This window comes from Halichoerus grypus, chromosome 14, assembly GCF_964656455.1.
Source record: "Halichoerus grypus chromosome 14, mHalGry1.hap1.1, whole genome shotgun sequence".
NCBI classification, from domain to species: Eukaryota; Metazoa; Chordata; class Mammalia; order Carnivora; family Phocidae; genus Halichoerus; species Halichoerus grypus.
In genome coordinates, this window is record NC_135725.1 from 67319738 (window position 1) to 67333956 (window position 14219).

The 14219-nt window shown below is 41.3% G+C and overlaps 1 long non-coding RNA gene across 1 annotated transcript; it reads right to left on the reverse strand.

Moving 5' to 3' along the window:
- Positions 1 to 5976: 5976 nt before the first annotated feature.
- LOC118547797 (uncharacterized) lies at positions 5977 to 9454 on the reverse strand. The gene is made up of 3 exons (XR_013444001.1): positions 9418 to 9454; positions 7791 to 7939; positions 5977 to 6342 (listed from the first exon to the last, which is right to left on the reverse strand). It is a non-coding gene; the product is annotated as an uncharacterized LOC118547797 (long non-coding RNA).
- Between the last annotated feature and the right edge of the window lie 4765 nt (positions 9455 to 14219).

A 14219-nucleotide genomic window follows, 5' to 3' on the forward strand; every position in this document is an offset into this window, starting at 1 on the left:
TCCCACTCTGCACTGCTCAGAGTTCTGTGGGTACTGGCTCTTGGGGAAAAGGCAAAGGAGGAAAAGTGGGAAGTAGTGACAGAGCTAAGTTTTGAGGCAGCCATATAAAGCATCTCATTTTCTAGGAGGTATGAATGGACTTTAAGGATTCCTCCTTTTCTTCTCAAGTACCACTTGCTCCTTCAAAGCCCAAAGGAACAAATGGGTTGAAAAACAAGGAAAATAGGTAGTTTTAATACCATTTCTTCAATCCCAGTCCTTGTTGGGTCCATGTAAAAAGTGAAAACTGAAAAACTGTCCTGGAATCCATACAACCCTCTGGGAATCTTATTTGGGAGAAACGTGTAACTGGGATAGGAGACTTATACTTTGAATTAAACCAATTTAAAAACCACCTTATTTAGTAACATGACTGAACTAGAAGCTCTGCAAATTTAAAATAAACAAAGCACATGTGTCTTTATGGGCCACAATTGGGGCAGATAACAAAATGCATAACAGTGACACATGTCCCTTGAATGTGGATCACAGTGTGACCAGACCCTGCCCACAGGGCCCAGGTGCTGCCATCAGCCAAACACAGAGGCCTGGTCCTTTCTGCCCTCAGCATCGGCCGTTCACTTACGCCAAGCCAAGATGTCCCCAAGGAAATTATTCTGAACTACTGAACAACAGACAGTGGAACATGGTTCTTTATAGTCAAAAGGTTTTTAGGGAGCAGTATCATTGACTATGCCCAGTGACTTCTTTGGCCCATTGGAGTTATACTGATGAATAGATTCACTGTTCTTTTAAAGAGAAGTAACCAGGACTTCTTCAAGTTCTCACACCCATTTACAATTGCTTGTCCTCACCCTGCAACCCAGATGCTGATAAAGCAACAGAGGGAGATCACAAGCAAGCCTCTTTCTGAAATTGTTCTCAGAAAAAAGGCTCAGAACTGCTCCCCACGCTCACAGCCTCAGAGAATGTCAGAGTCTTAAGACCCGCAGAAGTTTTATGGGCCAGCCTCCCTAATTCAGAGGTGAGGAAACAGGCCCAGGGACTGAGTGGCCTGTCTGAGGTCACCAGCTCATCCTTGGCAGAACCAGGGAGGGAGCCGGGCCTGTCACAGTATATTCTGTGACATGACTTCAGTGGGAGAAGCCAGACTGTGCCTTCCACGGCCCACTGATCCAGAGTGTTGTGATCTGGTTTTAACTCAAACAAGTAAGTAACCGAGGCTGACTTTGCAAAGTAGACAAACAAGCTAAGATATAGGAACTTGTAGACCAAGTCCCTTCCCCTCAAAACCCACAGGCCTTTCCCTATGATAAGAATTAAGATCAAGACTGAAAGACAACCCCCTGACAGGAGAGGTCAGCCATTCCTTCTTCCCAAGCAGAAGCTCCCAGCCCCCCTGCACCGCCATCTGCTCAGTCACTCAGAGGGTGACTCACTTGTGGAGGAGGCAGGCCCCCTGCCCCCAGGGGACACACGGGCAGCAGCATCTTGATTTTGTCACTGCTACACTGGCAGGTGGGTGAGGGGTTCTCCATCATCCAGTTCCCATTTTGGAAGAGGTCCGTGATGGTCTGGGGAACGGGGGCGGTGGTCCACTCCTCCTCCCCCACCAAGCAGGGCATGTCTCTGCAAAGGGAGGGCAGCAAAGGCAGCATCACCCGAGAGGACCTGGCCTTTCCTGGTGCCTCAGGAGCACAGACCAATCAATAACAACCACAAACATGCATCTATCCATCCCCTCACCATTTGTTTGATCTCCCCACAGACCTGTAAGCTGCAAACTCACTTTACAGTTAAGGATGAAGGAACACAAAGAGGCCCTAAATGCTCATATACCAAACTCTAGTCAATCCAATCTGCCGGCATTTGGTCTCTTGCCCCTGTGTTCGCTCAGCGAATATTCACTGAGCATCTACTATGTGCCAGACACTGTTCTGCATATCTGAGAGTCTGGGGTGAACAAGACAAAGTCCCTGCCTTCTGGAGAGGAATTTGGCAATAAGCAAATGTCACTTAGCCAAAAATAAAGCAAAATAAGAGGACACTGAATCAGGGGAAGAGGGACTACTGCCTTCTTCCAAGGCATAAATGATTAGAAAAGAGTCAGGAAAAGATCTGAGGAGAAAGAACACTACAGGCAAAGGCAATAGAAAGTGTAGGTACAAAGTCTCTCAGAAGAAGTGAACTTTCGGGTCGCCTGGGTGGCTCAGTCGGTTGGGCGGCTACCTTTGGCTCAGGTCATGATCCTGGGTCCTGGGATCGAGCCCCACGTCTGGCTCCCTGCTCAGCGGAGAGCCTGCTTCTCCCTCTCCCTCTGCCTGCCACTCTGCCTGCTTGTGCTCTCTCTCTGTCTGTCAAATAAATGGAATCTCTAAAAAAAAAAAGAAGAAGAAGAAGTGAACTTTCCATGTTTGAGGAACAGCAGGGGGACAGTGTGGCTGGAATGGGATGAGGTAGGGAGGAGAGTGATGGGAGTTGAGTGGTGGAGGGAGGCAGGTGCCAGATGACACGGGCCTGGGAAGGAGTCTGCATGTTATGCTCAATGTGCTGTAAATCTGGTGCAGGATGGCAAGATTCACTTTCTGTTTTAAAATGAGTACAGAATTGGGGTTTGGAGGGGATGGGGTGAGGGTGCTCAGTACATGAAGAGCTAGGTTGTCTGCAAGCATCACAAGGCCTTGATGCCTCACTTGAGCTCTGAATCACTGTGGACCATCAACACAATGCTTGCCCTCGTGGGTCTTATCTTTTGCACCAGTAAAATAAAAGTACATAATGTCATGCTAAACAAGTCATTTCCAGCATCCCTTCCAGTTGCAAAATTCTACAATGCATAGCCACACTCTTTATGTTATTCTTGTACATACTAAAAATATCAAAGGAACAGATTTGTGGACTGCTCTCTAGTTCTCTCTAAAGCTCCGTGACTTGATGGAAAAGTCAAAGTAAGACACCGTGCCCTCCTGAAGCCCAATACTCTAAAACCTCCAAAAGATGATGGGCTGAGATAAAGGTAAAAGCCACTGGTAAGTGTCCCAGTCAAATTTCCCTTAGTTATACCACTTTTTGTAAAACTTAAAATCTGAATTTCAGTAAGAGTTGTCAGTACAGAGATGTCGTCTTCAGACTGCCTCCAACACACATCAATGGTGCTCTTCATCAGAGCTGTAGCATCTGAATCAGGCTCATGCTTCTTTTGTCTTTCTAGCCTGGAAAACTGAACCTACCTCTACCAGCACTGGGCTCTCATAAGCTCCTCACCTCTCTTCATTGTCTTTACTCAGTGATCCCTTGATGCACCTTTGGCCTCCCCTCCCAGACACTTAGAGGCTTATGGACATTCACTGAATTTGTTTATACAGTGCCTTAAAAAAGGATTTTGAAGACAAATGTCATAAAAAATATATACATTAAAAGAAGAAAATATGTATTATTATAAAAAGTGAATACATCATGTTTTCAGGTTGTCAAAGCGAAAAAGCTGATAAGCAAAACCAAAAATTATATATAATGGAGCAGCCCATTGTAAAACTTAGGTACAGGAGTTGATGGAAAGCATTTGACAAGTAAGTATAAGGTGCTATTAAATTAAATATTAATGTGCTATATCCTAAAAAAAAAAAAAAAACAGCTATAATGATTCAGTTTGCAAGATGTTAGAACACTCTCCAAATGTTCGTTTCTAGATGTTCTGATTAGGTTACTATAATAGCTTTTTTAAAATAAAAAAAAAAAAATGATTCAAAGGGCAAATGATGGTAGTCACAGTGTGGCATGCAGCTGATAAATGCAATATTAGAGAGGAAATTAGAGGTGACAATGACAAGAAGCCAGTCAAGGAGGGTCTAAAACGGCACTCAGAGGATTGGTTTTCCTTCCACATATTGGATCCCAAAGCCAGCATCTTTGCTGAGGGCATTCAAGAGTTCCTGGGTGCCCACGTTCTCAGAAGTGTCATCACTGTGGGTACATGAGAAGCAGCCAGTTTAGTAGTTCATTAAAAATAGGCCTGGGTGGCTCAGTTGCTGAGTGTCTGCCTTTGGCTCGGGTCATGATCCCAGGGTTCTGGGATCGAGCCCCACATCGGGCTCCCTGCTCCACGAGAAGCCTGCTTCTCTCTCCCCCACTCTCCCTGCTTGTGTTCCCTCTCTTGCTGTGTCTCTGTCAAATAAATAAATAAAATCTTTAAAAAAAAAAATAGGAACTGGGAGGTAAAAAAGTTTTTCAAAGTAAACGCTTTATTAAACACTTCCTGAGTGCTAGGTTCTTAACACAAAAATGAATAAAACACAGACTCACCTATAAGGACCTTAGATACTAGCCACATATTTGATATCAGGATGATAAACAGCACTCCAGAGTGGAGACTGTATAAATATGTATAAGTTGTGTGTATGTGTGCACATATATCTGTATAAACACACATACATAATACATATTTACTTAAGTATTTTAATGTGAAGTAAAGAAACTTATTAAAGAGCTGTATTCTGAAAGTACTTTCAGGGGCACCTAAGTGGCTCAGTCGGTTAAGCGTCCAACTCTTTTTTTTTTTTTTTAAGATTTCATTTATTTATTTGTCAGAGAGAGAGAGAGCACAAGCAGGGGGAGCGGCAGGCAGAGGGAGAAGCAGGCTCCCCGCTGAGCTGGGAGCCCCATCTGGGACTCGATCCCAGGACCCTGGGATCATGACCTGAGCCGAAGGCAGACACTTAACTGACTGAGCCACCCAGGTGTCCCTAAGCATCCAACTCTTGATCTCAGCTCAGTTCTTGATCTCAGGGTCATGAGTTCAAGGCCCACTCTGGGCATGGAGCCTACTTTAAAAAAAAAAAGGGACTTTCACAAACTTAGTAAGGATCGGTATTTCAAAAGTACTTTCACAATTATCCATTAGGCATTGACAACGACTTTCTACAAAGGTCACGGAGATTTTATTGGCTAAATATTTGCATGGACAACTAAAAACTATAAACAATAATGAGCACAGATTATGAACGCATTGCTACAGCCATGAGCAATACAAGGTGAGCCTAGAAAAGAAAGAATAAAGTAAACCTGAGCCATATATATATATCTGTTTATATATATATAAACAGATACACACATACACTATGCTATATATACTATAGCATATATTTACACACAACTATATATATAGCATATATACTATGTGTTTAAACTATATGTGTATAAATTATATGTGTATAAACTATGCATATATATACTATACATATATACTATATATATACTATGTGTATATAGAGTATGTATATATAGCATATATATATACACACATGTGTGTGTATACATAGTATAACTTTTTTAAAAAAGCTTCCCTTGTTCTTTTTTAGAAGATTCATTTATTTATTTTAGGGAGAGAGAAAGAGAGAGAGAGATCGTGAGCCCAGGGAGGTGGGGCAGAGGGAGAGGGAGAGAGAGAATCTCAAGCAGACCCCTGAGCCCAGAGCCTGATCTCATGATCCTGAGATCATGACCCTGAGATCATGTCCTGAGCTCGATCTCATGACCCTGAGATCATGTCCTCAGCCAAAATCAAGAGTTGGACGCTAAACCAACTGAGCCACCCAGGTGCCCCAGCTTTCCTTGTTTTTTATATCACTGACATGCTCTCCCCCATCTAAAGATCTATAAATCCTACAAAAATGAAGAAAATTTCTGCCTAACAAGATTAAGAAATTCCTTTAACCTTTTGTTTGAAGTACTGGATTGTTTGTTATAAGTAAGGGCTATTTTTGTCTAAAGGACAAACACTAGCTAATATCTACAACTTAACAGATAAAAAATGCAAGAACTGCATTGTGGAAAAAACAAAGCATTAACTTCCTGGAGGTACAATGTGTATAAATCCTTTGACTTAACTACAAAATTCACATAGCTGTAAATATCCAAATACATTTATAACTTAATCCTAGATTTTAGAAGGGCAGATTATTTTCTTAAAATACATATAACTGTAGCTAGAAATACCAGTATAAAGACGAGAAAAGTTCAAATATGACAAAAGAGGACTCTCATTTCAAGTTCAATTCCCTGCTGTTCTTTGCATACGATATTAGTCTGTGTCGGGGCTTTAGAATAGCTGATAAAATGCACTCCACTGCGTGATTCTCGAGTCCACCTGCCCTTGACCCTCAGCAGTGTCAACACCCTCAGTCTGCCTGAGCTCTCTTCTCTCCAGGGGCACAGAAAGCAAACAAACGTGTACTGTTCGTTGTATATCCAGGGCTGAAGTTCCAGGCTGGGGTACTTGCCAAAGGGGGGCACGATCAAGCTGAACACCAGGGCAATGCAGACAAACACAGCTGGTAGGACGATCTGTAACCAGGGGACAGAGGGGGAAAGGAAGTGGCAAAACAAGGCCAAGTGTCAGAAAAAAGGGCCTGGGGCAAGCCCCTAAGAGTCCAGCCAGCCTCCCCAGCCCAGCCAGCACGCAAGTGAGCACCACGGGACCCAGAACAAAGCTCCACCAAGGCATTCATGGCAGGTGGGAAGCAGCAGATCCTGCCACCGAAACCTCTTCCCTCCAGGGCATTTCTGGAGGCTGGCAGCACAAGGCCAGAGGCTGCGGCCACCTCGCAGAGGCACGAAGCTCAAAACTTTACAGAGTAAACAGCGGTCACATGTCAGGGGGACTCAGAACCCTGGGTCCTGCTCTCTTCCCACTGAAGACCTGAGAAAGACCACGATGGGCCATGAGCCTGGCTCAGCTCAGAGAAAGGCCGAGAGAACAAGCCCTGCACCAGGAGCCAGAAGACCTGAAGCCTGGTTCTGTCTCTACTACAAGCGTACCCATGTGAAGTCACTCCCGCTGCGGCCTCTCACTTGTAATCTACAGACCGAGACTAAGTGACCCAGTCAGATCCCACACTCTGAAAGGGGACAGCATCCGCTGTCACCATGGGATGGCCTCAAAAAGCATCATCACCCAAATCCTTCTTTATGGGAAAATACTCTATGACAGTTATCTCATTTCATTATCGTTACAACTCTATCACCAATCAACGAACAAGGGAACTGAGCTCAGAGAGACTAAGTAACTTGCCCAAGGTCACACAGCCAATAAGTGGCAGAACCAGAATTCCAACCCAGGTCTGCATGCTCCAAATTCATACTCCCTGCATTACCCACAGAGTCTGCAGGGAAGAATCTCTACAGACACTTTCTCTATACGTCTCGATTTTATACAGCAGGATAATTTTATCCCTTCCGACCAAACAACTTGGCATGCAAACACTGACATGCAGGCAACAGTGTAAGGAATCTTCTCTGTTTGCCCATTTTTTTCTGACCTCTCCGGCGACCTTTCTGTCAATTTGCAGTTAAACATCACTTTAGAGAAAAGTCATGTTTCCAAGAAGTTTATATGTCAAGTGCATCTCAGCTTATGAAAACTGAATTTGCCCAGCCAATTTTCCTAAACTCTGTCCTTGTTACCCTGTCCTCTACCATAAACCTCACACACACACAGAGCACAGCAGGACTTAATGCCAGGCCCCATTCTAAGCACTTACTCACTTTAATCCTCCTAACAACCCTATGTCATAGGCACATTATCTTCATTCTAAAGATGAGGACATGGAGGCACAGAGAAGTAACTTGCCCGCAGATGCGTGAGTGGCAGGAAGCAGGACTGGGATTGAAATACGGAAAGTCTGGCTCCAGCATCCACCTCACAACCATGACCCTCTCCTGCCTGCACTGGTCAGGGAGCCTGCGGCCCACCCGGGGGGCCAGAGTCACTGGCCTGGAGCAGCACTTGTCACCTGAGCAAAGAATCCCTTCCGACTCCGTCTGGCAATCAGCAGCCTCTTCCACAGAAGGGCCACAAACTGCTGCTGTGTGAGCTTCCAGCCCTTCACCTGGTAGGAGCCTTTGCCGTCCATCCCGCTGAGCAGGTCTGTTTCTCTGGATTCTGCAAGAAGCCAACACTGAAGGTCACCTAGTATCTGAGGCAGTCTTGACCTCACCACGCTCTTCTTTTTCTGGCTTTTCCAGCAAGACTTCAAATCAGTAAGATAAAGATGAACGATACAATAGAAAATTGGGCAATGGTAATAAAGTGAGATCTCGAAAAATGAAAACGATATGGCCTACAAAATTATGAAAAGATGAATTCACAAGAAATCAGAAATGTAAATTATTTCTCATATATAAATGAAAAAAAATTATAAAGATGCTGTAAAAACAATGATGGTCAAGTAAAGCTAGAACACATTAAAAAGTGAATTAATTACTCAGCTAGTAGGTATCTGACAGCTTGTGGAAGTGAAAGTGAAAAGAAATATACTAGAGAACACTGGATAATGGGTCATTTGAAAGAGGAGCTTCATGAAAAAGTATGTCACAAACTAAGTGCACGAGTGTTTTAAGCTAGAAAGTGTCTCAATTTATATGTAGGGGAAAAGCCAGCATATTTAGTAACAATCTAAAACAAGTAGCAAAAGTTCCAGAAATACTTCTCCCATAACATCTCTCTCCAACTCCAGTTGGGAAGCACAAAGATCACTCAAAGCAATAGACTTGTAAAGCCTATTTCAAGGAATAATTACATTTATTAATGAGAAGTCTAAAACGTTACTGCCACTAGAATTCACTTTTAAAATCAAAACATAAAGAAAGCCAATTAATATAGGATATCTAAAAAGGGATATAATAATATATATTAAACACAGATGTTCATGTGTTTTAGTAAGGAAAGCAATTTTATAGAAACAACTTGGAAGAAATTCATACTATATCTAATACTGAGTTGCTCACAAATCTTTCCTACCACTAATTTGAAGAAGACTAGCAACAAGGAGGCTGATACAGAAATATCAAGACATGTTGACAAGCTGAAGCAGTGTACGGTCTATTTTCCTTCCCATGGCATTTAACTCAATGCTCAACACACAACAGGTGCTTAACAAAAATATTCACTGATGTGAGTAGAAAACTTTTTAAGAAACTGAATGAAAATGGAAATTATTTTTTATTTCCAATTACTTTTAAAAATAATAATAAAAATAAAGAAAAGAAACCCATAAACACTGATAGTAATTCACCTTGTTGGAAAAGAAACAACAGACCCAAAATGGAGTCATTTTCACCCATAACAGCAAACCAAGACTTAATTGCAGTTTCCACCTCTCCCAGAAATGGGACCTTGAACAGTCAATCTGAAATTTCCTGATTAGCACTAGTAAGGTAATCTGCATAAAACCCCTGCTTTTCCTTTCCCCCAAAATATGACCAGGCCTGAAACAATCCTGTCTTTTCTTTTGCTAATAGCTCCCTTGCTCCACCGTCCTTCTGCCTATAAAACTATTCCATTTTGCACAACTCTTCCACGTAGCTATTTACTCAAAGAGATGCTGCCCAATTCATGAATTGTTGAATAAAGCCAATTACCTCTTCACATCTTCAAATTTCAAACTTGAATTTCTGTTAACAGCCTTTACTGAAATTTTTCTCTTCCAATACATAATCCTGTATCATGCACACACAAAAAAAATGGAACTGTGAGATAACTCCATACTAAATAACTATAGCTTAAATTACAGGAACTCAAAAATTACAACAAAAATAACACATGCTAGGTCACACTTCAATGAAGGAAAAGTAGTCTATACCACCATCTAGTGGCCTTATAATACAGCACTAAGGTACTTAGCCAGGGATGTCACCAAAATACAGGCATCAAAGTTTACATGCAGAGCTATCGCCTTCCTTCCTACTCAGTTGGGACAGCATTGAATCGACCTCTCCTCCTTCCTTCTGCAGATCTGCATGAGCTGGACCTTTGGACAAAACCATGCAGGAACACCATCAAATGGATTATTGCCTTTGCACACGTCATATAATTTCCTCCACCCTTTACTTGATACCTATTTCTTACGTAAGGTGTAAAAATGCATCTTCATACTCATCAGACCAAATGGACAGTATAAAAAATTGGTCAGAAAAAACCCATACACTGTGATCAAGGGCATAAATTTATAAGATGGTTTGGCACTGTTTAGTAAAGATGAATATGGTACCTATCTTATGACCTAGCAATTCCATTCCTAGGTTTATACTCTAATGCAGTGGCTCCTAACCTCTGGTACACAGATCCCCAAGGTGTCTATGGAAGAATTCAGAGGGTCTGGTAACTTAGATGGGAAAAAAAATTTCATCTTTATTGTGTTAAAAAAAAAACAAAAACACAGGACCAAAATGGCATCAGTTCGGTTAAGGCCCCAAGTCAGTAAACCAAGGCTTAATACCCAATTTAATTGCAGTATCAATCTTCCCCAGAAATGTAATCTTAAGTGGTCAGTCAAGAATTTTCTGACAGGTGCCACTGAGTCTGTCACATAGCCCCCTCCAAACCCCCAAAGGAAGATGAGGTAATCTGCATAAGAACCCCTGCTCTTCCACCAACCCCACCAAGAGAAAGTGACCTTGCCATGAAATATCCTTTCTTTTCTGTTGTTTATAACTTTCTTGCCCCACCCTCCTTCCTATAAAAACCTTCCATTTTGTATAACTCCTCAGAGCATCCCTCTACTTACTAGAGTGAGATGTTGCCCAATTCATAAATCTTTTTTACATTTTACTTATTTGAGAAAGAGAGAGAACGTGTGACCAGAAGAAGGTGTAGAGGGTGAGGGAGAAAGAGAATCTTCAAGCAGACTCCCCACTGAGCATGGGCTCCATCCTGAAATCATGACCTGAGCCAAAATCCAAAGTTGGCTGCTTAACCGACTGAGCCACCCAGGTGCCCCATCATGAATCGTTTAATAAAGGCAATGAGATCTTCAAAATTTACTCAGCCGAATTTTCTTTTTTAACAATTGTCACCAACTTCTAACTGAAAATAAGCATTTCCTTTAAGTATGAATGTAGGCAACAAATCACAATATTATTAATGGGACCTGTGACTTTGTGACCAAAAAATATCATAGATATTGTCAAATTCCATTCAGAGGTGTTACAAATATATAAAAATTTCTTTTATGCTCATCACTAAATTATGATAGTTGTTAAATCCAATGATAGATCCTGTTATTTAGTACCCTAATAAAGAAGTATGTCTATTTCTTTATCAAGAATTTTCTTTCAGGGGCACGTGGCTGGCTCAGTTGGAAGAGCATGTGATTCTTGATCTTGGGAAAGTGAGTTTGAGTTCCATGTTGGATGTAGGGATTACTTAAATAAACTTAAAAAAAATATTTTCATATTTTGATCATTCTAGCTTAATCTGTTTTCTTTGTAAACCTATGTATTTGCTAAGCATGTAAAACATTAGGGTTGTGTTGGGGAGCAAGAATTCCTGTCCCCTTCAGGGGTTCTTCTAGCTGGACTAAGAATCAAATTGACAAGAGACAGATTAACAGGAGAAAATCAAATTTAACAGCATATGTATGGGGAATCCAAATAGATATGGAAATTCTAAAGACAGGCAAAATGAGGTATATATGTCATCCTGAATTAAGGAGAAGTGCATAGGGTTCCAGAACTTCAGAGGAAAAGAACGTAATTCACAGGGCAATAAGAAGAGCCGATGTTTGGTAATCAGCACTTTGTCCTGCCATACAGATGGGTCACCCAGATAAAATTTATCTCTGGTAATAACCCTTATGCTGGCAAAGATCCCCAGTTTAGATTCTTCCATGTACTTAAGAGAAGGGCAAAAGTTTCTCTTGAGACTACAGGGTCTTGATTGCCTTCAGCTCAAAATAATCTTCATGCCAAAGTGGCCAATCTTTTTTTTTTTTTTAAAGATTTTTATTTATTTATTTGACAGAAAGAGACACAGTGAAAGAGGGAACACAAGCAGAGGGGGAGGGATTGGGAGAGGGAGAAGCAGGCTTCCTGCTGAGCAGGGAGCCCGATGCAGGGCTCGATCCCAGGACCCTGGGATCATTACTGAGCCGAAGGCAGACGCTTAACGACTGAGCACCCAGGCGCCCCCAAAGTGGCCAATCTTGGAGTAACCTGCCCTCAGCCCCTACAGTTCCATAGGCCTACAAGATTTCCAAAGGGTTGGGGCGCCTGGGTGGCTCAGTCAGTTAAAGTGTCTGCCTTCAGGCTCAGGTCATGATCCCAGAGTACTGGGATCAAGCCCCGTGTCAGGCTCCCTGCTCAGTGGGGAGCCTGCTTCTCCCTCTCCCTCTGCCCCTCCCCCCTGCTCATGCTCTCTCTCTCTCTCCCCCTTGCTCTTTCTCTTTCAAATAAATAAAATTTCAAAAAAAAAAAAAAGATTTCCAAAGGGTGCTCTGGCATAAAAAAGTTTAAAAATCCCTGCCCTAGAGAAATTCTAAATATGGAAACAGGAACTATCTATTAAAAAATTCAAAACATCTTTGTTCATAACATCAAATGGACAAATATATATCCATACAATGGAACAGCATATAGCAGAGAAATGTATTAATTACTATGGCTGCATCAAAATACATGATTTTCAAAAACCTATGTCAAAGCTAAGAATCAGGGGCACCTGGGTGGCTCAGACGGTTAAGCGTCTGCCTTCAGCTCAGGTCATGATCCCAGGGTCCTGGGATCGAGCCCCTCATCGGGTTCCCTGCTCAGCGGGGAGCCTGCTTCTCCCTCTCCTTCTGCTCCTCCCCTGCTTGTGCTCTCTTGCTCTCTCTGTCAAATAAATAAATAAAATCTTTAAAAAAAAAAAAAAAAGAAGCTAAGAATCAACTAACAGAAAGACAAAAATAGTCTGATTCCATTTATAGAAAGTTCTAAACTAGGCAAACCAATGAAATATATTGTTTTGAGTTACACATAAATATAGTTGAATTTCAAAGAAAATGAATGCAATGATTAAAACAAAATTCTGAGTCATGGTTGTTTGAAGCAAGGTCGGGGAAGGTGTTGTAGGGAGGAAAATGTGACCCGAAAGGAACATATATTGGGCCTCTAAATTACTGACAATATTTTATTTCTTTCTTGGCAGCAGGGTAATAGGCATTCAATGTATTATTCTTTAAAGTATACTGACGCATTACATTTACCTTAGGCAACCTTAGTCCACCCAATCTAAAATAACTACCCAGTTGGTCTATATCACATTAGCCTATTTTAATATTCCAGATTTATCTAGTTTTGGACTACTTGCCAGAAGTTTAAGATATAAAATGATAATTTTCAACATACTTTGTGTATCTTCTAGGCAGTTCAGGGATTTTTTTCAAAACAAAATGTCATATAAAAACATTTCATGTTTTTAAATGGTTTTTAGAGGCTATATTCTAACACACATATTTTAAAAATGAAAATTTTTAAAATGAACTGATTTTATAATCTGGCTTTAGACCCTGAATGTGCCACTTAGCAGCAGTGAACCTAAGAAACTTAATTCTCTCAGAACTTCACCTTGCTTACTTAGAGGTAAAGTTGAACTCACAGGGTTTTGAGGATGATTAAAACCTGTGAGTGAATAGGAGATTGTCTTAGGCACCTAGCAGCACTTACCAATAATTTCCCTCTCTAAGTAATAGCCATGAATTTTACAGTGATAATGAATCACAGATAGTGATTCACAGATAGTGATCTGTTAGTTAAGTATTTTCATCTTGGAAATTCTCTCTACCTTTCTGCTGGCTAGATGAAGTTGATGATGGGGTGTCCATGGATGGCAAAACCACTAGGGAGAAGTCTGGATCCTTAATTCACTATGTATAGAAGAGCTGCCTGCCAACAAGGAAAACCCATTTTAGATTCTTAAGGAACAAGAAATAAAATCCTGTTGTGTCTGAGACATTATACATTTGGTATCTATTTGTTACAGCAGTTTAGCCTGTCCTATTTAATATATTCTTAAAAAGGTGAACCACATTCAGAAGTACCATATATAGCTGAAGGGGTCAGAACAAATTATTAAGTGAATAACTACCTACCAAATAGTGAGATATCCAGCCTTCTTCCCTCCTCAGTCACAGAAAACTGGCAGTAAGGAAGTTTCCACGCTTGGGGTAACTGACTAAACTTAAAAAAAATGACTATGGGTGAAAACAAATGGGAGTTTTTCCCCTCAATGAAATAACAGATAGCCTACAGAAAACCCTACAGTGAAGCCCACTATCTGACAGGCCACACCTATACCCAAAAAGCTTTCAAAAAAAATTTTTTTTTGTCTCACTGAAAAATATGAGTTGATAACCAAGGATTAAAAATACAAAACTATTTTAGGAAAAACACTAGTATCATGGCAG